Here is a 25,295-nt window from a genome sequence, read left to right as displayed (position 1 = left end):
GTATATATTAGAGTGGCATACGCTGGCATAGAAAAGAGTGCATAAAGAGGTGTGTGATAGAGTGGCATGGTGAGAGTGGGCTACAGTAGAGTGGTGTAGTGTAGCATAGCGTGGAGTGGCTTTGAGTGACAGAGAGAGGTGTAGAGCAGAGTGTTTGTGAGTAGAGTGGTGTACAGTGACCTGGAGTAAAATGCCATAGAGTAGATTGGCATAGAATGGGGTGGTATTGAGTGAAATGGAATGCAGTAGAGGGGCATGAAGTAGAGTGGAATGGAGTAGAGTGTCATGAAGAGGAGTGGTTTAGAGTGGTGTAGTATAGAGTGGCATGAAATGGTGTGAGTGGTGTATAGTAGCATAGAGCAGAGTGGCATAGAGTAGAGTAACATAGAATTTTGTGGTAAAAAACTACCATAGAGTGGCAGGGTGTGGAATGGAGTAGAGTAAAGTGGATTTGTGTGGCATGGAGTCGCACAGACTAGAGTGGCATAAAGTAGAATGGTGTGGAGTAGAGTAGTGTGGAGTAGAGTGGCATTGAGTAGGGTGGCATAGAGTTAAGGGGCACAAAATGGAGTGGCATAGAGTGGATTGGCGTAATGTGGCACAGAGTGGAGTGGAGTGACATACGGTTGAGAGGGGTAGAGTAGAGTGGCATAGAGCAGAGTAAAGTGGTGTAGAGTAAAGTGATATGAAGTAGAGCTAAGTGATGTTCAGTAGAGACGTAGAATGGGGTAGAGTAAAATGGAACCAACAGAGTGGAGTATAGCAGAGTAGCATGGAGTGGGGTGACATGGAGTAGAGCTTTGTAGAGTACAGTGGCATGGAGCAGAGTGGTTAGGCCAGCGTAGCGTAGCAATTGGTGATGTGGAATGATGTGCAGGGGTGTAGAATGAAGTGGAATAGTGTGGGTTGGCATAGAGTGCCGTTGCTTAAAGTTGGGTGGCGTACAGTGGAGTGGCATAGAGTAGAGTGCCATAGAGTGGAGTGAAGAAGATTACAGTGGTCTGGAGTAGAGTGATATGGAGTAGAGTGGCATAAAGCTGAGTGATGTAGAGTGGTGAGGAATGGCACAGAGTGGTGTGGAGTGGCACAGAGTCAAGTGGCATACAGTAGAGTGGCATAGAGTAGAGTGGCATAGAATAGAATGGCATGGCATGTAGTTACAGTTGAGTGGTGATAAATGACGTATAGTAGAGTGGCTTAGAGAAGAGTGGAATAGAGTGGCATAGAGTCGAGTGGCTAGAGCAATGTAAAGTGTCATTGTGTGGAGGGGAGAGACGTGGATTAGTGGCATAGAGATGAGTGTCATAGAGTAGAGTGGAGTGGTGTAGAATGGTGTAGAGTGTAATGCCATAAAATGGAGTGACATAGAATGGAGTGGTGTAGAGTAGAGCTGCGCAGTATAGAATAGTGTAGAGTGGAGTTAAGTGCCATAGAGTTGTATTGAGTAGAGTGACTGAGTAAAGTGGCACACAGTGACATATAGTAGATTACATAGAGCGGTATGGCATAGAGTGGCATTGTGTAGAGTGGAGTGGTATAGAGGAAAGCGGCATAGAGTCGCCTGGAGTATAGTGGTATAGAGTAGAGTGACAGAGTGGGGTGGGGTGGAGTAAAGGGGCATGGAGTAGTGTGGCATTGAGTTGAATGGAATAAACAGGAGTGGCATATAATGTCATGGCATAGAGTGGCATAGAGTAGGATGGAGTAGATTGGTGTACAGTAGGGTGGCATAGTATTCTGTGGCGTAGACTGCAATGGAATACCATGGTGTGGATTGGTGTAGTGTGTAGTCACGTGGAGTGGTGTAGAGTAGAGTGGCATGTGGAGTAGAGTGGCATGGTGTAGAGTGGCATGGAGTAGAGTGGCATGGAGTGGAATGACAGAGTAGAGTAGAGTAGATTGCATTACAAAGAGTGGCACAGAGTGGAGTGGAATGGTGCAGAGTAGAGTGATGAAGAGTATAGTAGAACATAGTAGAGTGGAGTGGTTTATAGCAATTCAGAGTAGAGTGGAGTGGTGTAGAGAGATGTGGCCTAGAGTAGAGTGGTGTAGAATTAAATGACATACAGTAGAGTGGCACATAGCAGGGTGGTATAGAGTTGGGTGGCGTGGAGAAGAGCGGTGTGGAGTATAGTGGAATTGAGTTGAGTAGTTTGCACTAGAGTGATGCCGAGTAGAGTGGTGTGGAGTGTGGAGTGACATGCAGCGGCATAGAGTGAAGAAGAAGAATTGGCATAGAGTGTAGTGGTGGAAAGTTGAGTGGCTTAGAGCCGAGTGGCTTAGAATAGAGTGGAGTCGAGTGCAGTGGAGTGGAGTGGAGTAGTGTAGTCTGGAGTAGAGTGGTATGGATTACAGTGTCATAACATGGCATGGCATAGAGTGGTATGGCATTGAGTGGCATGGAGTGGAGTAGACAAGAGTTGCATAGAATAGAATGACATAGAGTAGGGTTGAGCAGAGTGCTGTACAGTAGAAAAGCATACAGTAGAGTAGCATAGAGTAGAGTGGTGTGGCAAACAATGGCATACAGTAGAGTGGCATAGAGTGCCTAGAGTTGAGTGGTGTGGCATTGTGTGGAGTAGCATACAGTGCAGTTGAGTGGTATTATGTAGAGAGGAGTGGCATGGAGTGATGTAGAGTAGAATGGCATAGTGTTGAGTGGCGTAGGGTAGAATAGAGTGAAGTGGTTTGGCATAGAGTGGAATGGCATAAAGTAGAGTGGCATAGAATTGGGTGGCGTAAGGTTCAGTGGGATAGAGTGGAGTGGCATAAAGGAGAGCATTGTAGAGTGGTGTAGAGTACAGTGACATAGAATAGAGTGGCATGGAGTGGAGTGGAGTGGCAAAGAATGGCATAGAGTAGAGTGGCATAGAGAGGAGTGGTGCAGAGTGCCGTCAACTGGCATTGTGTGGACTGGAGTGACACGGAGTGATGTAAAGTAGGGTAGCAGAGAGTTGAGTGTTTAGACTAGAGTAAAGTGAAGTGGAGTAGAGTGGAATGGCATAAAGTGGAGTGGCATAGAATGGGATGGCATAGAGTTGAGTGGGAATAGATGGTGTACAGTAGCCTATAGGAGAGTGGAGAGGTGTAGAGTAGCATAGAGCAGAGTGGATTGGAGTAGATGAGAGTGGCATAGAGTAAAGGGGGTTAGAGCAGAGGTGGAATAGAGTAGAGTGGTGTAGAGTGGCATAGAGTAAAGTGGCAGAATAGAGTGGTCTGGAATGGAGTGACATGGATTAGAGTGGACTAGAGTAGTGTGGAGTGGTTATAGTGGAGTGGCATAGAGTAGAGTGTCATAGAGTATAGTGGCATGGAGTAGAGTGGAGTGGCAAAGAATGGTGTAGAGTAAAGTGGCATAGACTAGAGTGGTATAGAGTAGCATTGTGCAAAATGGCATAGAGTGATGTGATGTAGAGTGCTGTAGAGTGGCATTGTGTGTAGTGAAGTGGAGAGGCGCAAAGTGGTATAGGGTAAAGGGGCACAGAGTAAAGTAGACTAACGTAGAGTGTAATAGAGTGGCAAAGAGTGAAATAGAGTGGTGTGGCTTAGAGTGAAGTGGAGGAAATTGGAGTAGTGTAGAGTATTGTAACATGGCCTAGAGTGGCATAGAGTGGACTGGAGTAGAATGGTGCTGAGTGGCATAGAGTGGAGTGGTGTAGAGTGTATGAAGTGGCACAGAGTGGAGTGATGTAGAGCAGAGTGGTGTAGAGTAGGGAGGCTTAGAGTCGTTTGGTGTAATGTAGAGTGGCGTAGAATGGAATAGAGTGACATCGAGTGTAATCCATTTTAATGGTACAGAGTAGAGTGATGTTGAGTAGAGTGGTGGAGTGGAGTGAACTGGAGAGGAGAGGGGGGAGTGGAGTGGTGTAGAGCAGAGTGCAGTAGCTTGCAGTGAAGTGGCATATAGTACAGTGATATAGAATAGTGTGGCATTGAGTAGAGTGGAGTGACAAAGAATTATGTAGAGTAGAGTGGTGTAATGTGTCATAGAGTAGTATGGTGTAGAATGAAGTGGTGTAGAGTGCTGTAGAGTAGCACTGTGTGGAGTGGAATGATGTGGAGTGGTGTAGAGCAGAGTGTCACAGAGGTGAGTTGTGTACAGAGAAGTGGAGTGGCATAAAGAGGAGTTGCGTAGAGTGGCATGGTGTGGCATAGAGTAGAGTGGCATAGAGTAGAGTGGAGTAGAGTGGCGTGGAGTGGTGTGGAGCAGAATGGTTTGGAGTAGAGTAGCATGGAGTTAAATGGCATCGAGTGGCGTGAAGTAGAGTGGTGTGCAGGGGCGTAGAGTATAGTGGAGTGCCAATGAGCAGAGTGGTGTACAGTGGCATAGAGTAGAATGGCATGGAGTGGAGTGGCATAGAGTACCCTAAAGTGGCATTGCATGTAGTGGACTAGAGTGGTGTGTAATGGCTTAGAGTAGACTGGCATAGAGAGGAGTAGAGTGGTGCAGAGTGGATTGGAGTGTGCTGCGTAGAGTGGAGTAGCGTAGATTGGCATAGAGTGAGTGGCAAGAGTAGAGTGGCATGGAGTGGAGTGAAGTTGAGTGGTGTGGAGTAGAATGGAGAAGAGAGCAGTGGCATAAAGTGGGGTGGAGTAGCATGGAGTGGTATAGACTAAAGTGGTGTATAGTTGAGTGTTGCAGAATAGAGTGGCACAATATGGAGTAGCATAGAATGGAGCGGCATAGAATGACATACAGTAGAGTGTATAGAGAAAAGTGATGTAGAGTAGAAGGGCATAGAGTGAAGTAGTGTAGAGGGCTGTAAAGTGGCTATTTGTGGAGTGGACTAGCATAGAATAGAGTGGAGTGGCGTAGAGAAAAGTAAGGTAGAGTAGGGTGGTGTGAAGTGGAGTAGTGTTGCACGGAGAAGAGTAGAGTGGAATGGGGTAGAGTGGCATTAGGTGGAGTGGCCTAGAGTAGAGTGAAGGGTGGTAGAGTAGAATGGCATTGAGTGACATTGAGTCGAGTGGCACAGAATGGAGTGGCGGGTTGTAGAGCAGTGTAGAGCTGAGTGGTGTAGAGTGGCATAGAGTGGAGTGGCATAGAGTGGAGGAGCTTAGAGTAGCAAGGAGTAGAGTAGTCCAGTTGTGGGCGTAAGTGGCTGAAGTGTCAATAGAGATGGCAGATATGGTGAAAGCAAGATGAATAAGAAGCTGTATATCTGTGTTAAAAGTAGGTAAGCACATTGCATGTCCAGAAATAATATTAAAACACTTGTGTTGCAAAAAGACAAGAAGCATGTTCTTGGTCCATGCCCCACAGTGGAGCTAACAGAAGAAAGGAATGGAAGTCTATGGGCACAAGGAATCAAAATATTTCAAATGAGAGTGATAACGAAAAAATCTAATGGTCTACTGTTGGAATGGTGTAAGTCCACTGAATTGTAAACAACACGTGTTTCAGTACATGCGCTGAGTAGGCGAGACCTAATGAGGGAGGAAATGTAATCTGTGGCTGGATGGCCATGTACGTACCTTGAAAAATTTGACCTTGGTAGACTATTAAGATTGCCAATAGATAAAGTAAATGTTTAATAAACCCCTTAAAAGGTTTAAATAAGCCTGAACACCAGTTATCACTTATTGCATCTCCAGAAATTTGAATTGCAGATGCTATCACACAGTTTAGGTGATCCCACAAGGATTCTTCCTGCCTTCATTTTTGAGAGTGATACATTGTGGAAGAAAAACAACTAATCATTATCATATATAAAAAAATGTGAAATGTGGAGCACAAAGAGAATATTGAAGAAGGTGTGAAGTGAATTTTCAGGCTAAGCCAAAGCGTGGGATTTCACATAGTGTTAAGCTGAAACATATCACGAAGCTGAAACAAAGGGTCATCAAATGTGACACTTTTCAGAAGCAGTGCAGTTTCTCATCTCATTATTGTAGTAGCAGAATCAGTTTGAGAACATTTATGGTTATAACGTGAACCAGAAAAATATATGTTGCTATGTTTAGTCGTTGTGCTAAAGAGCATTGTGTGGTTTGAAAGTCAAGGGCACAAATGAGTAGGTTTCAGGATTCACAGAAAAGATAAGAATTTATGAGACAGGTTAATTTAAAACTATTTTTGAAAATGGTAAATGCTAACTTGGTGCATGGGAGGATATGTGATTATCAGTTTGAGGAAAGGTTAGGGTAATATTACAATAAGCTACTGTAATTGAGCAAAATGCTACCACTAAACCAGTCAACACATTTGTTTTCAAAATTATGGGATTTAACATTACAAGTTGGCAGGGCTCAGCTGGGGTATCACTTTTAATAAAAGGCAAAAATTAAATTGGAAAACCTCTAGTAAGAAAAGTTTAGAAGGGCAGGGAGATGGATCCTAATGTAAAATAGTAAGAGCAAGGCTCTCTGGGATCTAAATGAAAGTTTTGTGCTGATGTGAAGGAGTGAGGAGAGGAGGGCCTCACAGGTGGGCAATGTTGGGAGTGTCTTTTTTTTGCATTGTTAGCCCACACCTTTTGCCTAATGCCTGATGTGATTTCAAACTGGAAGTTCACGGAGGCCCTGTTAACCAGGTTCCCAGTGCCAGACCTTTTCCCCAAACACTACACCACCATTGGCACAACTTCAATTACCCCTGTAAGTACCTAGTAAATGGTACCCCTGGTGCCAAGGGCATGGGTACCTCTGGGGATGCAGCACAGGTTGTGCCACCCCTGTAACCCCTCAACAAAGTTATATGCTCTGCCATTGCAGGCCGGATGTCTTGGTGCAGAGAAATCCGAAGAGTCAACATGGCACATAGCCCTGTGTGCTATGTGTCCCATACAATGCATAAAGTATAAGTAAGTCCTCCCAACAGCAGGTCTTTAGCCCTAAGGCAAGGTGCACTATATCCTATGTGAAGGGATGTTAGCATTAGCAGATATGCCCCTACAATGTCCAGACTGTTCTGAGATGTTGCAAGTGCACAGGGAAGCCATAAAAAGCACATGGGCTGGATACTTGTCAACACGAGTTTCCTAGGTCTATGGTGGCTTCACTGATTTCTAGGGTGTTTGGTACCAAACATCTTGTCTTGGTAAATCTTCTCTGATGCCAGTGATGGATTTATAACTACATTCACGTAGGTGAACCTTTTAGAGGATCCCCTGAAAACCTACCAAGGACTAGTGTAGTTCCTGACTTGTTTTCGCCAGCCTGCTCCTACCAGACATGTTTCTGACCTCATGGGGTGAGAGCCAGCGGTCTCAGAGGACAGAGACAAAGGCTGCTCTGGCTGGATGTACTTAATACCTCCTCCAAGACCGGATGGTTTTTCTGGGCGGCAAGCTTCAAAGGCAATGCTGCCTTTGAAATCCAACCCTGAAACCTCCAGATAGTTGGGGAAGCCAAACCCCCTTTTCTTCTCCACTTTTGGTGGGAAGAAAGGCAGGAAAATTAGTTAGATAAGGAGTAAGTTCCTCACTTAGCCTCCCCCACCCCTAGGGCTGGGCAGGCGATTCAAATGCTTCTCCTAAAAGTCCACCATCTTGGGATGATGGAAAACAACCTATCAGGGCTAGGGTAGTGCTTCTCCCCACAAGAAGTGATCACTAGAGGGTGTAGACACCATAAAAGCAGGTAGCACATTGGTTACTACCTGTCTCTCCTTTTAATGACCCTAAATTCAGTATTCAGGTGTCCCCCCCCTCCCGAGACCTGAACATCAGATTAGTTGGACTAGAGAAGACCAGGACAAAGAAGACCTCCTGCTCGAGAACTGGAGCCATGCTGCAGAAGAAAAAGGTGCCAAACCCTGCCTGCTGCTCCCAGGATTCCTAAATAGCTGCTGCTGTGTCATCCTGAAACCTGAAAGGACTCCAAGAACCCTGGAGCACCTCCAGCATTCAAGAAATTTCCAAAAAGCTCAAATTAGAGTGAAGGTATCACTCTCATGTACGACGCAGGCATTGATCCCGTGAAGTATAGCTTGTTGACTTACTGCTCCCAGATGACCTCAACACAGCACTAAAACAAGAAAAGGTACAACAGCTCCGAAGAGTCAGATCAGTCTCCTCACCAAGTTAGGGAGACACCAGGACCTACAAAAGCCACATCATACCAATTCCAGTGGTACCAGACTCCTAAAGGCTATGGGCAAGAAGAAGAGTTCACATCGGACTTTCAAAGCACCAGAAGCAGGCACCCATCGAGGAACATCGAGACATCCGAGAAACACTTCCTGAGTGGCCAAGCTGCTCCATGATCACCTCTCAAAGTTGACTGCTTCTGGACACGAGAACCTAAAGACAGACATTGCTGAGCTGACCTGACCTGTTCACTCTGCACCTTGCCCCATCGGGCCCCGCAATCAACTGACTCTCTGTGCTTCTGTGGCCCCAAGGCAAATGCAACCTCCTCCCTCAAAGGAGCCCACTTGGACTTACCTGTAAGTCCACCTGTGCAGTGTATTTTCAAATGGCCCTTTTCATCTATGCACACTAGTTACCCAGGCCCTCAGTGCTCTGCTCCCAGCTGATACGGGATGCTCCCAAACACCTTATGCTAGAACTTTTATCTGGTCCTGACATCGACCTAAAAACGAGAAGGTGAACTTTGTGAAAGCATTACCTGACTTTCTCAATATTTTTCTGCTTTTTCCCCATTGCTTCCTAGGGTGCGTAATTGCGCATAAAAGTGATATATTTTCCGAAATTTGAAAAATCGGAACTCCAAGAGTACTTTCCTTAGAACTGTGTTCTTGTTCTTAAAAATTCTATGAAAACGTATATTATTTTTTATAAATTGGTCTTGGATTTATTCTTGAGTGTGCGTATCATTTGTTGCCTTTGTGGAGTACAATAAATGCTTAGCACTACCCTCTGATAAGCTTAACTGCTCTTACCTCTTTGTACCATTTGGGGATTCTTTGGACTCTGCACAGTGTAATTCATTTTAGTACGCTATATATTGGGAGCCAGCTTCCTACATTTGGTGGTTCAGGAGAGGGATAGAAGACTTTGGCCCTCATTTATGAAAAGTGACGCATCTCTGTGAGATAACAGTGATGCGTCACTTTTCATTGCCCCCTCCTTGCGACACCAATGATGCATCATATTTACAGTATGACGCATCATGTTGCAAGGAGTTACAGGTACGTTAGTATTTCTGACGTATCTGTTGGCACAAAAATGACGCAATCGTGGAGTGTGTTACAAAAGTGATGCAACTCCAGCAATGGGTCATTACACGTGGGCAAGTCCCATGTTAAATGTGCCTGCGCCAGTACTACGCCTGCCATGAGGCAGGCGTAAGATATTGACGCATTTGCGTCCTAGAAGTTGCGCAGTGAAATCTTATAGATTTCACCGCGTCACTTTAACAACGCTTACTTGTGTCGGAACGCCCCCCTTTATACATTATACCTGGCACAGGTAGAATGTGGGGCAGGGGTTTACAAAGTGAGGCATCTACCTAGATGCGTCACTTTGTAAATATGGTGCAACGTGGCGCATTTTTTACACTGCTGGTGCGTCACAAAAAGTGACGCACCGGCGGCATAAAAGTGACGCAAGGGCTCATAAATAAGCTCCTTTGCATTTACTGGAACCACTTTTTCAATAAGTGACCTCATGTGTAAATCTCAAAACTGTCTTTAGCTAGTCAATTTTTAATTAGTCTTTTTTCTCAAAATTTTCAAAATTAACTACTAGGGTCTTGGTTAAGTTTCTGAAACTAACTGATTAGAGATATAAAAGTGTGTACTTTATTTCGGACAAAGTATGCAGTGTGTAGTTATTTTTGTAACTCTATAAAAAGGTTCCAACTTTTGTAAAATAATCACTGATACCAATAACCAGGATGAGGAGCTCGACCTGGCCACTTACATGGACCTTGGCCATGCTCAATGTAGGGCTCTCTGAAAGGGTTATGATATCAACCCAAGCAAAAGTCAAAAGAAAGAATATCTAAGAAAACTGATAGCTCAGTTTGAGAAAGATCACCCAGAACTGGTAGCCCAGTCTGAGGACGATAATAATACCAATGAAGATGCTGTTGAGAATGAACATGAGTCCGTCCACTCAGATAAAGCTGAGGGCCCATCAGACGAGGCCCTCCTCCTCGAAAGATTGAAAAGAAGACTGAACTTAGAAGCTCCTGGATATAGTAAGGCAAATACAAGAGATGGGCCTAAGACCTATCTCTGGTGGCAGGATACACATAAGTAGGGAGAGTGAAGGTTCTTATGACTCAGAACTCCCCAAAGGCATTGCCCCCTAATTATTCAGAAGGTGATGGCATCTCCAAATGGTTCATTGCATTTGAGAGAACCTGGGGGCATGTTAACAAGGAACAGGGAAAATTAACGCTAAGGGCGCTTAACGTTAATTTTTTTAACGCCTGCTATCAGCTGGATAATATCGCCTGGTTATCGCGTTATTAACAACGCTAACAGCGATAGCGGCATTTTGGGAGGTTATCGCTGGTAATGCAGCGATAAAACTAAAAGGAAAAGGGATATCCTTGTTGATAGCCCATGGTGGATTTAGCCATGTAATCCACCTCCCATTGGATTACATGGCTAAGTCTGAAAATTAGCAGACATAAAAAAGCAGTGTTAATCGTGGTTAGCGCTGCTTTTTTTGTCTTTAACAGGGTTAGCGGGAAGCTTGATAATAGAAGAAATCTTGCTTAGCGACATTTCTCCTATTATTTTGCACTGGAACGCCCACTTTGCATCTCATTAGAGATGCAAAGGGAAGCGTAGTGAAAAAGGGTGCTAACATACAATTTTGCATTTTAGCACCCTGTTGTTGATAGGGCGATATTTTTATCCCAGCTTCTTTGGCTTTTAAAGCCAAAAAAGCAGAGATAAAGCCCTTGTTAATATGCCCCCTGGGTAGCAAGAAAAGTAGCTAGAAAAAATGGGTGTCTATCTTGTAGGAAATATTCTTAAGAAAATGCAGGGATAGACGCCTGACATTGCCTGAAACAGATGCTCAGTCAGATGAACTCATGAAGGATACCCTGATTGAGGGCTTTGGACTCACCACTGAGGAGTATAGAATATGATTCAGGGAGACTCGAAAAACCCAGAGTAAGTCCTGGGTGGAATTTGTTGACTTTTCGGTAGAATCACTAGGTGGTTGGTTAACAAGTAACAATTTGAACGACTATGATGAGCTTTACAATTTAATTATGAAGGAGCATCTTTTAACTAATGAAAAGTAACATCTGCATTTGGTAGACTTAGGTCCACCTTCTCTAGAGTTGAGTAAGAAGGCAGACCACTGAGTCTAAACAAAGATGACTTGAACTACCATTGGTGTGGGTGACCAAAAGAAAGAGGCCAAAAAGACCCTTCAAGGGAAAGATGTCTTCTTCAGGCCCCCAAAATCCTTTTCAGGAATTTGGCTCACCAAACTCATCACTGCCCAAGGTGATACGAGAGTAAAAATTGGGATCCCAAAAATGCGTGGTGTCATAACTGTACGGCACTTGGAGACTCTAGCTGTAAAACAAGAAAGAATGCCTCTAGCCTACTTGCAGCAAATGCAGTTGTGAGTCTCCAGATGGGATCACAGGTGAGCCCTGACCATGTCAAGGTGCTTTCTAATGCAACTCTAATCTCAGAGGGAGGGGTGGATGTGGTTATGCTGACTGACTCACCCAGTACCCTGGATCAATACAGACAAGAGCCAAATAATAATGGAATTAGGGTGGATGCCCTGAGGGACACTGGGGCACGTATCACCATGGCGGTTGAGCCCCTGGTGTCCCCAAATCAATATCTCCCTAGACAGACCTATACAGACCTCAACACTGATAATCAGGCTAAGGAACACCCAATGGCCTTGGTGAGCTTAGATTGGCCTCACCAGGGGCAGTGGTCTCAAAAGGGTAGTGGTGTCTTCAGCTATCCCTGTACAGTGTCTGCTTGGAAATGAGTTGGAGTATTCAGTATGGGTCGAGGTCGAAAAGAAAAAAGAAAACCCATGCAGCCATGTTGGGAATACCTGAATGGGTTTATGTGAAAACCAGAACACAAAGCAAAACCCAGAGTGAAAAATAAGTTTTGAAGCCTGAAATTATGGACCAACCTTCCAAGACTCAGGGCAGGAAGTCTGGGAAACCAGCTTCAAAATAGACACCAGCCAAAGTCATCTCTCTTCAGGGAGAAGAATTGTCAGCCCTAAGGGAACTGAGCCACAGGAGGTTGGTTATTACACAGGCGAGCTCTTAGTCCCAGGGAAACCCTCTAGAAAAGAGCTGTGCCAGGGACAGAGAACCCACCCCTCTCTTAAAAGCCTGAGGCATCAAGCTGCTGATCAGGAAAAGAGATGAGATGTGTCAGTGGTTCCCACAGAACCTATTGGGAGGAGGGACTATGATACACCAAGGCCAGAGATCTCAAGCCTGGGGCAAGTAGGAGAGTGATAGTGCCTCAACAGTTTAGAATCAATCAATCAATCAATCAAGTCATTTATAGAGCGCACTACTCACCCGTAGGGTCTCAAGGCGCTGGGAGGGGAGGGGGGGTGCCGTTACTGCTCGAACAGCCAGGTCTTGAGCTTCTTCCTGAAGGAGAGGTGGTCTTGGGTCAGGCGCAGGTCGGACGGGAGTGAGTTCCAGGTCTTGGCAGCCAGGTAGGAGAAGGACCTTCCTCCTGTTGTCGCTCTTCGGATGCGGGGGACGGCGGCGAGGGCGTGGCTGGTTGATCTGAGGAGGCGCGTGGGAGTGTAGAAGTTGATCCGGTTGTTGAGGTAGCTCGGGCCTTGGTCGTGTAGGGCTTTGTGCGCGTGGGTGAGGAGGCGGAAGGTGATCCTCTTGTTGACCGGGAGCCAGTGCAGGTCTCTCAGGTGTCCGGAGATGTGGCTGCGTCGGGGGATGTCGAGGATGAGTCTGGCCGCGGCGTTCTGGATCCGCTGGAGTCTTTTCTGGAGCTTGGCGGTGGTTCCGGCGTAGAGGGCGTTGCCGTAGTCCAGTCGGCTGGTGACGAGGGCATGGGTGACCGTCTTCCTCGTCTCGGTGGGGATCCACCGGAAGATCTTCCGTAGCATGCGCAGGATGTTGAAGCATGACGAGGAGACGGCGTTGACTTGTCTGGTCATGGAGAGGGAGGAGTCCAGGATGAAGCCCAGGTTGCGTGCGTGGTCCGTCGGTTTGGGTGCGGTGCCCAGGGCGGGGGGCCACCAGGAGTCGTCCCAGGCGGAGGGCGAGGAGCCCAGGATGAGGACCTCCGTCTTGTCTGAGTTCAGTTTCAGGCGGCTGGTCGTCATCCATTCGGCTACCTCTCTCATCCCTTCGTGCAGGTTGGCTCTGGCGGCGTCGGGGTCGTTGGTCAGGGAGAGGATCAGCTGGGTGTCATCGGCGTAGGAGATGATGTTCAGGTTGTGTTGGCGTGCGATGGTCGCGAGGGGGCTCATGTAGACGTTGAAGAGGGTTGGGCTCAGCGAGGATCCTTGGGGTACGCCGCAGATAACTTCGGTGGCCTCTGACTTGTACGGTGGTAGACGGACTCTCTGTGTTCTTCCGTCTAGGAAGGAGGGGATCCATTCCAGTGCCTTGTCCTGGATTCCGATGTTGCCGAGGCGCTGTACTAGGGTGCGGTGGCAGACAGTGTCGAAAGCCGCGGAGAGGTCCAGGAGGATGAGGGCCGCTGTTTCTCCGTTGTCCATCAGAGATCGTATGTCATCGGTGGCAGCGATGAGGGCGGTCTCGGTGCTGTGGTTCGCTCGGAAGCCCGACTGTGAGGGGTCGAGGGATCCATTCGTCTCGAGGAAGGCGGCCAGTTGTTTGTTGACGGTCTTCTCGATGACTTTGGCCGGGAACGGGAGGAGCGAGATGGGACGGTAGTTCTTGAGGTCGGTGGGGTCTGCTGTGGGTTTCTTGAGAAGGGCGCTGAGTTCGGCGTGCTTCCAGCTCTCAGGGAAGGTGGCGGTGTCGAAGGAGGTGTTGATGATGTCCCGCAGGTGGGGTGCGATGACAGCGTCGGCCTTGTTGAAGACGTGGTGAGGGCAGGGGTCGGTCGGAGATCCGGAGTGGATGGAGTTCATTGTGCGGATGGTGTCTTCGGTGCTGATCGGAGTCCAGGTGCGGAGGGTGGTGGTGGGTGGCGTTGTTGCGGTTGTGGCTTCCGTTGGTTGGTTGCTGAAGCTGTTGTGTATGTCCGCGATCTTGTTGTGGAAGTAGGACGCGAGGGAGTTGCAGAGGTCTTGCGACGGGGTGATGTCGTTGTTTGCGGCGTTGGGGTTGGAGAGCTCTTTCACGATGTTGAAGAGTTCCTTGCAGTTGTGTGCGTTGTTGTCCAGCCGGTCCTTGTATGTATTTTTCTTGGTGGCGCGGATCAGTTGGTGGTGTTTCCGGGTGGCGTGCTTGAGGGTGGTCATGTTGTCCGTGGTTGGTTCCCTTCTCCAGACTTTCTCGAGGGCTCGACAGTTCTTCTTGGAGTTCTTGAGTTCGTCGGTGAACCATGGAGTTTTTCTGCTGCAGGGTCCGCTGGGTGGGGTTCTCAGAGGGGCGAGTTCGTCTGCGCAGTTGTTGATCCACATCGTGAGGTTGTCGGCGGCCTGGCTGGGGTTCGCTGAGCTGGCGGGAGGGTGCTGGCTCAGGGAAGCGGTGAGCTGGTCGGCTGTGATCTTGTTCCAGCTTCTTCGGGCAGCCTGTTGCTGGTGGTGGTGGATCGTCGTTCTTTTGAAGGTGAAGTGGACGCAGCTGTGGTCCGTCCAGTGGAGTCCTGTTGCGTGGCTGAAGGTGACGTCTTTGCTGGATGAGAAGACGGCGTCGAGTGTGTGTCCGGCGAGGTGGGTGGGGGAGGTCACCAGTTGCTTGAGTCCGAGGTTGGCGAGGTTGTCGAGCAGGCTGATGGTGTTGCGGTCGCTGTTGTTCTCCAGGTGGAAGTTGAGGTCCCCCAGGAGGATGTAGTCGGCGGAGGGGAGGGCATGCGGGCTGACGAAGTCGGTGATGTCCTCGCTGAATCGTGTGCGTGGTCCCGGGGGTCGGTAGATCAGGGTGCCTCTGAGGGTGGTCTTCGGGTCGGTGTGGATCTGGAAGTGCAGGTGTTCAGCGGTGGTTAGGGTGTCGTCGGTGTTGGTCGTGATGCGGATGGTGTCTCTGTGGATGATGGCAATGCCTCCTCCCGTCAGGTTGGCGGTGCGGTCCCTCCGGATGATCTTGTAGCCCTAATGGGATGGCGATGGCGATGTCTGGGGCTGAGGAGGCGTTCATCCAGGTCTCGGTGAGGAAGGCAACGTCAGGGGCGGTGGTGTCGAGGAGGTTCCAGAGTTCTACGGCGTGTCTGTGGACGGAGCGGGTGTTGAGCAGGAAGCACTTGAGGTGGTTGCTGCTGATGTTCGGCTTGGCGAGTGCTGGTGCAGGGTGAGTCCGGAAGCAGGTGAACTCGCAGGCGTGGCAGCTGAAGGGTCCGTGGGTGTGCTTCGGGGCGGCTTGGTGACATCCTGGGGTGCGGCCGGCGTTGAGTGCGAGGAGGTCCGCGGCGTTGTAGGTTCGTCGGGTCGGCTTCCGTCGATGGGGACCAGGGGTCCTGGCGCTGGGCGCGGTCCAGGCGCGGACGGGCGCAGACGGGCTTACCTTTGGCGCGCCTTCGGCGCACAATCGGCGCGCCCGCTGGGCGTCAACGCTGCGCGTTCGCATGGTCGCCATATAAGGCGAAGTGCGCGGGTGGGCGGAGCAGCTGGGAGGCGGGAGCGGGGAGGGAACAAAAGAGAAAGGGGCGGGGTAACTGGCGGTGGCGGGAAGCGGGGAGGGAGAGCGGCGAGGGCGGCGGGAAAAGGGTAGACAACAATAATAATACTACCGGCACAGATGGGGGGGGAACAGATCGAAAACAGGAGGGTAAAGAACGTTAGCACAGAAAATACAATGTCACAGAAAACAAGCACAAATTACGGCAAAACAAGCAAAACTTATGGAAAAACAAGCACAAATTGCGGCCCAAAACAAGCACAATTTACGGCAAAACAGCTGGAGCAGAGCGCAAAGGGAGACGCAAGGCGGCCGCGAGGCCGGCGGCGAGGCAGTCAGGCACAGCGGGGCAGAGGGGCACACGCAGCAGCTGGTGGCCGTGCGGCGCGGGGGTGTCCCACAAGTGGGTCACACTCACCTGCGTCGCACGGTCGCCATATAAGGCGAAGTGCGCGGGTGGGCGGAGCAGCTGGGAGGCGGGAGCGGGGAGGGAACAAAAGAGAAAGGGGCGGGGTAACTGGCGGTGGCGGGAAGCGGGGAGGGAGAGCGGCGAGGGCGGCGGGAAAAGGGTAGACAACAATAATAATACTACCGGCACAGATGGGGGGGGAACAGATCGAAAACAGGAGGGTAAAGAACGTTAGCACAGAAAATACAATGTCACAGAAAACAAGCACAAATTACGGCAAAACAAGCAAAACTTATGGAAAAACAAGCACAAATTACGGCCAAAAACAAGCACAAATTACGGCAAAACAAGCAAAACTTATGGAAAAACAAGCACAAATTGCGGCCCAAAACAAGCACAATTTACGGCAAAACAGCTGGAGCAGAGCGCAAAGGGAGACGCAAGGCGGCCGCGAGGCCAGCGGCGAGGCAGTCAGGCACAGCGGGGCAGAGGGGCACACGCAGCAGCTGGTGGCCGTGCGGCGCGGGGGTGTCCCACAAGTGGGTCACACTCACCTGCGTCGCAGGTTTAGAGAGTTTCTCCTAACATTGGTCCATGACATTACCCTAGCTGGGCATCTTGGTCAGACAAAAAATCGAGTAGGTTAGTCAACTACTTCTATTGTCCAGGAATGTCCCAGAAGGTGAAAGAGTTTTGCAACTCCTGAGCTACCTGTCAGGCTAATGGCAAGATGGGTAGCCACCTGAATACCCCCTTAATTCCACTTCCAGTGGTTGAGGTACCATTTGAACGGATAATAATTGACATTGGTGGTTCCCTTGACACTCCAACAGCATCAGGGAACACATTTATTCTGGTAGTAGTGGATCATGCCACCAGGTACCCTGAGACAATTCCCCTAAGGAGCACCACTTCATCTGCCATGTAAAAGGCCCTCCTTGGTATTTTTACTAGGATTGGCTTCCCTAAGAAGGTAGTTTCAGACAAAGGTACAAACGTCATGCCTGCATACTTGAACCACATGTGAGCTGAGGGTGGGGTGACTCATAGGTTAACTACACCATACCACCCACAGACAAATGGGCTTATTGAAAGATTTAATAAGACCCTAAAAGACAGGATTGGTGGAGTCCCATAAAAACTCAGAAGAAGATAAGATGTCGCACTTCCTTGCCTGCATTTTGCTTACAGAAAGGTGCCACAAAAAGTAGTAGGGTTTTCCCCCTTTGAACGTTTGTTTGAACATCCTGTAAGAGGACCCCTCTGTCTTGTCAAGGAAGGGTGGGAGTGAACCCTCCAGGAACCAAAGCAAGTCATAGTGGATTAAGTGCTTGGCCTTCAATCAAGAATGGCTGATTAGTGATTACATGAAAAAAGCAAACTAAAACTTTGAGGCTAGCCAAGAGCTCTAGAAGCTCTGGCATGACCAAAAGGCTACTATGGTGGAGTTCCAGCCGGAGCAGAAGGTGTGACACCTAGGGCCCTCAGTTGACCTTGGTATATGTAGAGACTCCAAGAATGTGATACATGTGAGTACCTTAAACCCTACAATGACTGGGCTGATGTAGCCATGCTCATGGTTACAGATGAGGAACAGGAGGCAGAGAGTGAACCATTTCCTGATCTATATTTTCACAATGCAAAAGATGGGTCAGTTAAAGGAGTAGTTTTTGCGGACACCCTCACTGCCCAACAACTGACTGATTTCAGGCAAGTCTTAAATCAATTGGCTGAGTTCTTTTCCTTGACCCCTGGTCAGACTAACTGGTGTACATATGATGTGGACACGGGTGACAGACTACCTGTCAAAAACAAAATATACAGGATGTCTTAGCAGGTCCACATAAGCATCAAAGCTGAGATAACCAAGATGCTGGAGTTGGGTGTCATTAAACCCTCAGACAGCCTCTTGGCCAGCCCAGTTGTGTTAGTCCCCAAGGATCATTCCCAGAGTATAAATAAAGAAAATAGGCTTTGTGTTGGCTAAAGGGGCCACATTGCATTCACAAAAAACAGATGCACATTCAATTCCAAGAACTGATGAGCTGACAGGTTGGGGGCAGCCACATATATGAGTACCCTTGATCTCATATCAGTACTGGCAGATAGTTCTGACCCCTGGAGCAAATGACAAATCAGCAATTTCCACTCCAGATGGGAAGTTCCAGTTTATTCTGATGCCCTTTGGTTTAAAGAATGCCCCTGCTACCTTTCAGAGGTTGGTGAATAAAGTCGTTGCTGGATTGGAATTCAATAGTGCTGCTTATCTTGACGATATTGCTGCCTTTAGCTCCACCTCGCAGGATCACCTGATCCACCTCCCAAAGGTCCTGAAGGCTCTGCAGAGTGCAGGCCTCAATGTCAAGGCAAGCAGGTGCCAGATAGGGAAGGGCAGGGTTGTATCCTTGAGCCACCTTGTGGGTGGAGGCCAAGTTCATCCACTACAGCCCTAAATCCAGACCATTCCGGATTGGGTGGCTCCAACCACCCAGATCCAAGTCAGGGCACTCCAATCTTGACTAGGTACTACAGGAGGTTGGTGCAGGAATATAGGTCCATTGTAGCCCTCCTCACAGAATTGACCTGTAAGGAAAGGTCCAAAAAATGTAAACTGGACAGTGTACTGTGGAAAGGCTTTTGACGCCTTGAAAGGGGCAATGTGCACAGCAACAATTCTAAAAGCTCCAGATTATTATTTCAAGTGGTTCATAGTGCAGACAGATGACTCTGAACATGGGATAGGAGTGGTCCTACCCCAGACCGATGATGATGGCCATGACCAACTTGTTTCTTTTATAAGCAGGATGTTTCTCCCCAGAGAGCCGAATTGGAGTGCCATAGAGAGGGATGCCTTTGCTGTGGTTTGGTCCCTGAAGAAGTTGAGACTATACCTGTTTGGTTCTCACTTCCTTGTCAAAACTGACCAAAGACCTTTCAGATGGCTCATGCAGATGAAAAGAGAAAACCCCAAATTCTTACAGTGGAACAGACACCTGGGACTAACAATGCCAATGCAGATGGCCTTTCCAGGTTCTCCACTTAGATGATGAAGACTTTCTAGGGAACGGTTAGTCTCATCCTCTTTCATTTAGAGGGGGTCATGTAGGAATGTGCCTCTTTTTGCATGGCCAGCCCCCATGTTTTGCCTGATGCCTGATGTGATTTCAAACGGTAAGTGCACTGGGTCCCTGCTGACCAGGTTCCCAGTGCCATATCTCTTACTCAAACACAGTGTCATGATTGGCACAACTTCAGCTACTCCTGGAGGTCCCTAGTAAATGGTACCCCTGATACCTAGGGCATGTGTACTGTAGAGAGTCTTTTGGGGCTGTAGCACAGGTTCTGCCACCCCAGGGACCCCTCACCAAGGTAATACACTCTGCCATTGCAAGCAGTGTGTTTAGCTGCAGAGAAATATGAAGAGTCAACATGACACACAGCCCTGTGGGCCATGCCTCACATACAATGCAAACGGTATAAGTAAGTAGCCCGTACTGCAGTGCTTCAGCCCTAAGGCAGGATGTACTATATCCTATGTCAGGACATATCAGCAACAACAGTTATACCCCTACAATGTCCAGTTTATTCTGGATGTTGCAAGTGCACAGGGAAGTGCATGGGCTGGATACTTGCCATTACGAGATTTCTAGATCCATGATGGGTTCACTGATTCCTTAGAGATTTGGTGCTAAACATTTTGTCTTAATAAATACTCACTGATGCCAGTGTTTGATTTATTAATAAATGCACACAGGATACCCTTTTAGAGAGTCCCCTGAAAACCTACTAAGCACTGGTGTGATCTCCGACTAGTCTTAGCCAGCACCACCACCAGACATGTTTCCGACCTCATGGAGTGAGAGCCATTGCTCTCAGAGGCCAGAACAAATCCTGCTCTGGGCGGAGGTGCTTCACACCACCAGCAGGCAGGGAGTGCGTGCCAGGGTGGAAAGCTTCAAAGGCGACGCTGCCTTTGATATGCAACCCAGGCATCTCCAGAGAGTGGAAAATGCCAACTCCCCTTTCCTGCTCCCCTTTTGGTAGGAGGACAGGCGGGAAATTAGATTAGGAGGTATGCCCATATTCAGCCAGCACCACCCCTATGGTGTGACAGGTGAAGTGGACACTACTTTTCCTATTCCTCCATCTTGAGATGGTGGGAAATCAACATGGGCGTCCGCAGAATTTTTTCTAGGGGGGGGGGCAAAATGTTAAGTTCATCACCATCCTCCGACGCCATGATGTGTGCCAGGTGGGGAACAAGAAACACTGGGGGGCAGGAGGAGCCATGTAGCTCTGAATACCCCTCTTGCTATTTTCCAAGCTCTCTGCACTTCCTAGGACATTCCTGTCCACGTGGGAAACAGGCTACCTCGATGGCACTGCTGAGCTGCACAAGTGTTCTTCATCTATAGATTTTCTGTGTAATATGTACACCATGTGCACTCATGTCTATCTGGGTGTGTGCAAAGAGCCACAGAGACTGCTTCTGGGGTAGCTTCCAATTCAGCGCCAAGAGACCTTTGGTGTACGTGCGCTCAATAAATTCCCTATACCATAACATAACAATAATCTTATACAAAGAGGCTGAGGCTATAGAGCATCGCACCTAACAAACAGTCCATGCACTGTCTTGTGTATGCAGGGCACATTTAAATAAATGCAATAAGTAAAAACAAAATAACAGTGAATTGGTCATCAGAGTTGAGAGTGGAGTAGAAATAGTGAAAGGGTGGATGGGAGGCAGGCAGGTGGATGAGAGCTTACAGGCAGGCAGGTGGGTGGGAGGTTAGAAGAGGCAGGTGAATGGGAGACAAACAGGTGGATACCAGGTTATAGGCAGGCGGGTGGGAGCTTAGAGGAGGCAGCAGGATGGGAGCTTAGACCCAGGCAGGTGGATGGAGGTTAGATGCATGCAGGTGCATGGGAGTCAGGCAGGTGGATAGTAGGTTGTAGAGGCAGGTGGATGGGTGCTTAGAGGAGGCAGGTGGATGGGAGCTTAGAGGAGGCAGGTGGATGGGAGCTTAGAGGAGGCAGGTGGATGGGAGGGTAGAGGCAGACAGGTGAATGGGAGCTTAGAGGCAGGCAGGTGGTGGTTATTGGCAGATGGATCGATCCGACCAGGACGTGATAGTGGTGGCTGCCTAATACGTATAATGTCCTGACATACCTAAATGCGTTCAAACTTCCCCAGACAGTGTGGTATATGTGTTTGTTCTGCACGGGGCACTGTTGGTGTCAGATGGGGCAGGGGCTGGCCCTGTGCCCTTAAGTGGCCGGTGACTGCTCGATAATACGGGGTGAACTTTTCTCCCACACACCTTTGGCTGCGAGGCCCTGTTTGTGCACATCACTATAGTTAGTACTTTTGGTTGGTACTTATCTTGCTTTTCCTGTTCTCAGGTTGGTCCAGGCCTCACACGCAGCATCTCCTAAGGGTGCCTGGGGCAGGTGCCCCCTATCCCTGTCACCCCCTCGTGTCCAGGTCTATTTGTTGCTGAAGCTCCTCTGAGCAGGCCTCATCCTGGCCTCCTGTCCTCTGAGATTGGAATGCCTGTCACACACACTGCACCATCTACGGGGTGCAAAGGGCATGTTCCTCCCCTTACCCAACCCACACCCCCTCCAGACCCTCTGGTTCAGGACTATGGTAGGAGCTCAGAGCACACACCTTCCGGGCCTCCTGCCCCGTGAGGTGGAAGCGTTCCTCACACAGGTGTCTGTCCTTCTCAGTACCAGGGCAGTAGCTGACTGGAGCACTGAGTAGGGCTCTTTCTGGGTGTTCCTTCCCTCTGGCGGGTCCGGCCCTCACACACAGCTCCAACGGACGAGAGCCGAGGATAGGTGCCCACCCCCTCAGTGCACCACGCCCCAGCCTCAAAGTTCCGTCTGCCCCATGCCTTAAAATACGCATTACTGGAGTCCCTACCACCAAGGGGTGTGGGTGAAAGCTAGGGTGCTAGGCCGCCAGTCTCCTTTGAACATGGGGACGTCTAGGCGCGTTGCCTCCGAAGCCTCCTCATGTCCCCAAGTGCACCTGGTGCTGTGGTGCTGCTCGCATTCAGAGCCAGACTCCGTCCTTTTACAATGAAAGCGCCACTTGTTCAGAGGACTCCGGTTAAAACACTCACATAGTCAGATCAAAAAGATTCACCTAAGTGCCTTTCAAGCAAACTATTTACATATCGAATGGTGTACAGGAGAGAGTGCTGTACTGAACATTCTATGAAGCTGGTGTGACTGCCACGTACATAGCATATCTCTGCTGTGAGAGTACCTTTTCAAAGCGGAATCCCTATATAGGTGTCCAGCGGGCAGGTATTTTCATACAAAAGTGTCTTGTGTAGTGGGTGCACATAGATCATGCTAACGTGCATTCTGCAGCTGCACTTTGGATTAGAAAATGTCAGAAAAAGACATTCCCAGCAAAAACGATTACTTGCTGTTTAGATCGATTTCACTGGGGAACAAATGAAGCAAAGGAGTGGAAAGAAAGGGTAAGAGGCAGTTCTTGGAGACGAGTCAAAGTTTTCAGCAAGTGAGGAGCTAGACAGAGACAGAAAACAGGAGAGGTTATGACTTACTTCAAGCTGTGGGTGCAGGCAGACCCGGACCTTCTCTCTTATCTTGCCGATCATTAGCTGTTTTCCCGCTATCAAGCAGGGCCTGCAGACAAACACCACTCTGGGGGGCTGTACTTGACCCTATGCGTAGGGTGACCAACTGGCATTGGTGCAAATTCAGGACGGTGAGTGTAAAAATTCAGGACAAAGGGTCAAAATTCAGGACACAAATTCAGGACAGGAGGTCAAAATTCAGGACAAAACCTCAGGACAATAGGTACGTTTTACAGACACATCAGAGGTCGCGCAATATTATATAAGTAAGCCTAGCCATTTCCAAACATATTCAACCATTTGCAAACCTATCCATCATGTATCCTTCCATCTATCATTTCACTCATCCATCTCTTCATCCATCCCCTCATCCATCCTTTCACTCATCCTCCATTATCCATCCATCCATCCACCCTTTCACCCTATCCATCTGTACACTTATCCATCCACTCTTCATCCCATCCATCCATTCACTCATCCATTCAGCCATTTACCCTTTCACCAATGCAGCCATCCTCTCACTTACTAATCCTTCCACCCATCCACTCTTTTAGTAATCCATCCATCCTCCCTTTCTCTCTCCATTGACCCTTTCACTTAGCCATCCTTCCTTCCATCCATCCATCCACCCACCCATCTTCCATCTACTCATCCACTCATGAATCCATCCATTGACCCTATCATTCATCCATCTATCATTTGACTCCTTCACACATCTATTCATACTTTTGTCCATCTACCCTCCCTTTCACTCACTCATCCATCCTTACATCCACCCTTTCACTCATATGTTCAGTCATTCACCCTTGCACTTATCAATCCATCAATCCATCCATCATTTCACTCATCCACCTACCCACCCATCATCCACCCAACCATCCACCCACCCACCATCCACCCACCCACTTATCCATCCTTTCACCCACCCACCATCCAATCCACTGATCCATCCTTTCACCCACCCATCATCCACCCACCCACTTATCCATCCATCCATCCTTTCACCCACCCACTCATCATCCATCCATCCTTTCACCCACCCATCCATCCTTCCCCTCCATCCATCCCCTCATCCATTCATCCATCCATCCCCTCATCCATCCATCCTTCCCCTCATCCATCCATACATCCTTCCCCTCATCATCCATCCATCCTTCCCCTCATCATCCATCCTTCCCCTCATCATCCATCCATCCATCCATCCTTTCACCCACCCATCCATCCATCCTTCCCCTCCATCCCTCCCCTCATCCATCTATCCATCCCCTCATCCATCCATCCTTCCCCTCATCCATCCATCCATCCTTCCCCTAATCCATCCATCCCCTCATCCATCCATCCTTCCCCTCATCCATCCTTACTTCCATTCATCATTCATCCTTCTCCTCACCCATCAATCCCATCCATTTATCCTTCCCCTCATCCATCCCTCCTTCCCCTCCATCTATCCTTCTCCTCATCCATCATCCTTCCCCTCATCCATCTTTCCCCTCATCCATCATCCAGCTACCCTTCCTCCCATACATCCAGCTATTTACATTTTCTCTCCATCCTTCCCCTCACTCATCAATCCATCCATCCTCTCTCATTATCCATTTATTCAATCTTTCATTCATCCATTCACCCTTTCACTAATTCATCCAGCCATTCACCCATCCCTTCACTAACTTACTCGCCCACCTTTTCATATTAATTTTGAGCTGAGCCCTTTTGAGAAGAGGCCCATCAAGAACTTCACCCTCGCTGCAGGGGCCGTTCCAGGACTGGGACAGAAGCCACCCAGGGCGGAGACAGGATTCACCATAGGGGGGGACAAGAGCCATCACAGGCGGGGGTGGACTGGAGCCATCACTGAGGGGAGGGCAGGAACCATCACAGGAGAGGGAGCAGGATCCACCAGGGTGGGCACAGGGGTGGGCATGCAGTATTCTAGTATCATCTTGGGCTCCTCGCCCCCTCCTGCACAAGACAACGAGAAGACAGGCTCTCTGTCCAAAATGCCATCCCCCACTGTGATGTACAGTAGCTGCAGGAGATACTCTAAGAAAACTGATTTAACTGATTGTCCTCCATACTTTGTTAATCAGTGTGGGTGCAATTGTGCCATTTCTTTATTGTATTACCTTATAGACTGCATGTTTGAAGAACCGAGGTTTGCTTACAATTTAGTGATAGTAATTAAGCTGGGTGAAGAGAAGCACATGCTGCCTCGGTGTAATCAGGTGTGTAATCTGGCGGAGTCTAGGATGTTTGGGGGCCTGGGTAGAAATGGAATGTGTGAGCCTCTAAATAGCAGAGACATGATGCATTCAGGGCTGTTTGCATGTGAATAGATGTCGCTGCTCCTGAACCTGCAGCCCCTCCCTCTCAGTCACCTTCGAAGCACCTCTTAACAGGTCATCAAGGGCTGGAGGTGTGAGGGTTGCCATCCCGCTGTGCCTCTCCAATGCTGCTGAGTAACTGAGGAGCTTTATGCAGCATCGGAGTGAAGAAGGGAGGTGGGTGCAAGCTGTGCTGGCGTTAGGGTGGGGCAACCGGTGCCCTGTTAAAATGACGGACAAATGGCGCCCGTTAAAGAATCCTTCACGGACAACGGACAGACGGCCGAAATTACGGACTGTCCG

This window comes from Lissotriton helveticus, chromosome 7, assembly GCF_964261635.1.
Source record: "Lissotriton helveticus chromosome 7, aLisHel1.1, whole genome shotgun sequence".
In the NCBI taxonomy this organism is placed as follows: domain Eukaryota; kingdom Metazoa; phylum Chordata; class Amphibia; order Caudata; family Salamandridae; genus Lissotriton; species Lissotriton helveticus.
Note: the sequence above shows the minus strand (reverse complement) of the source record.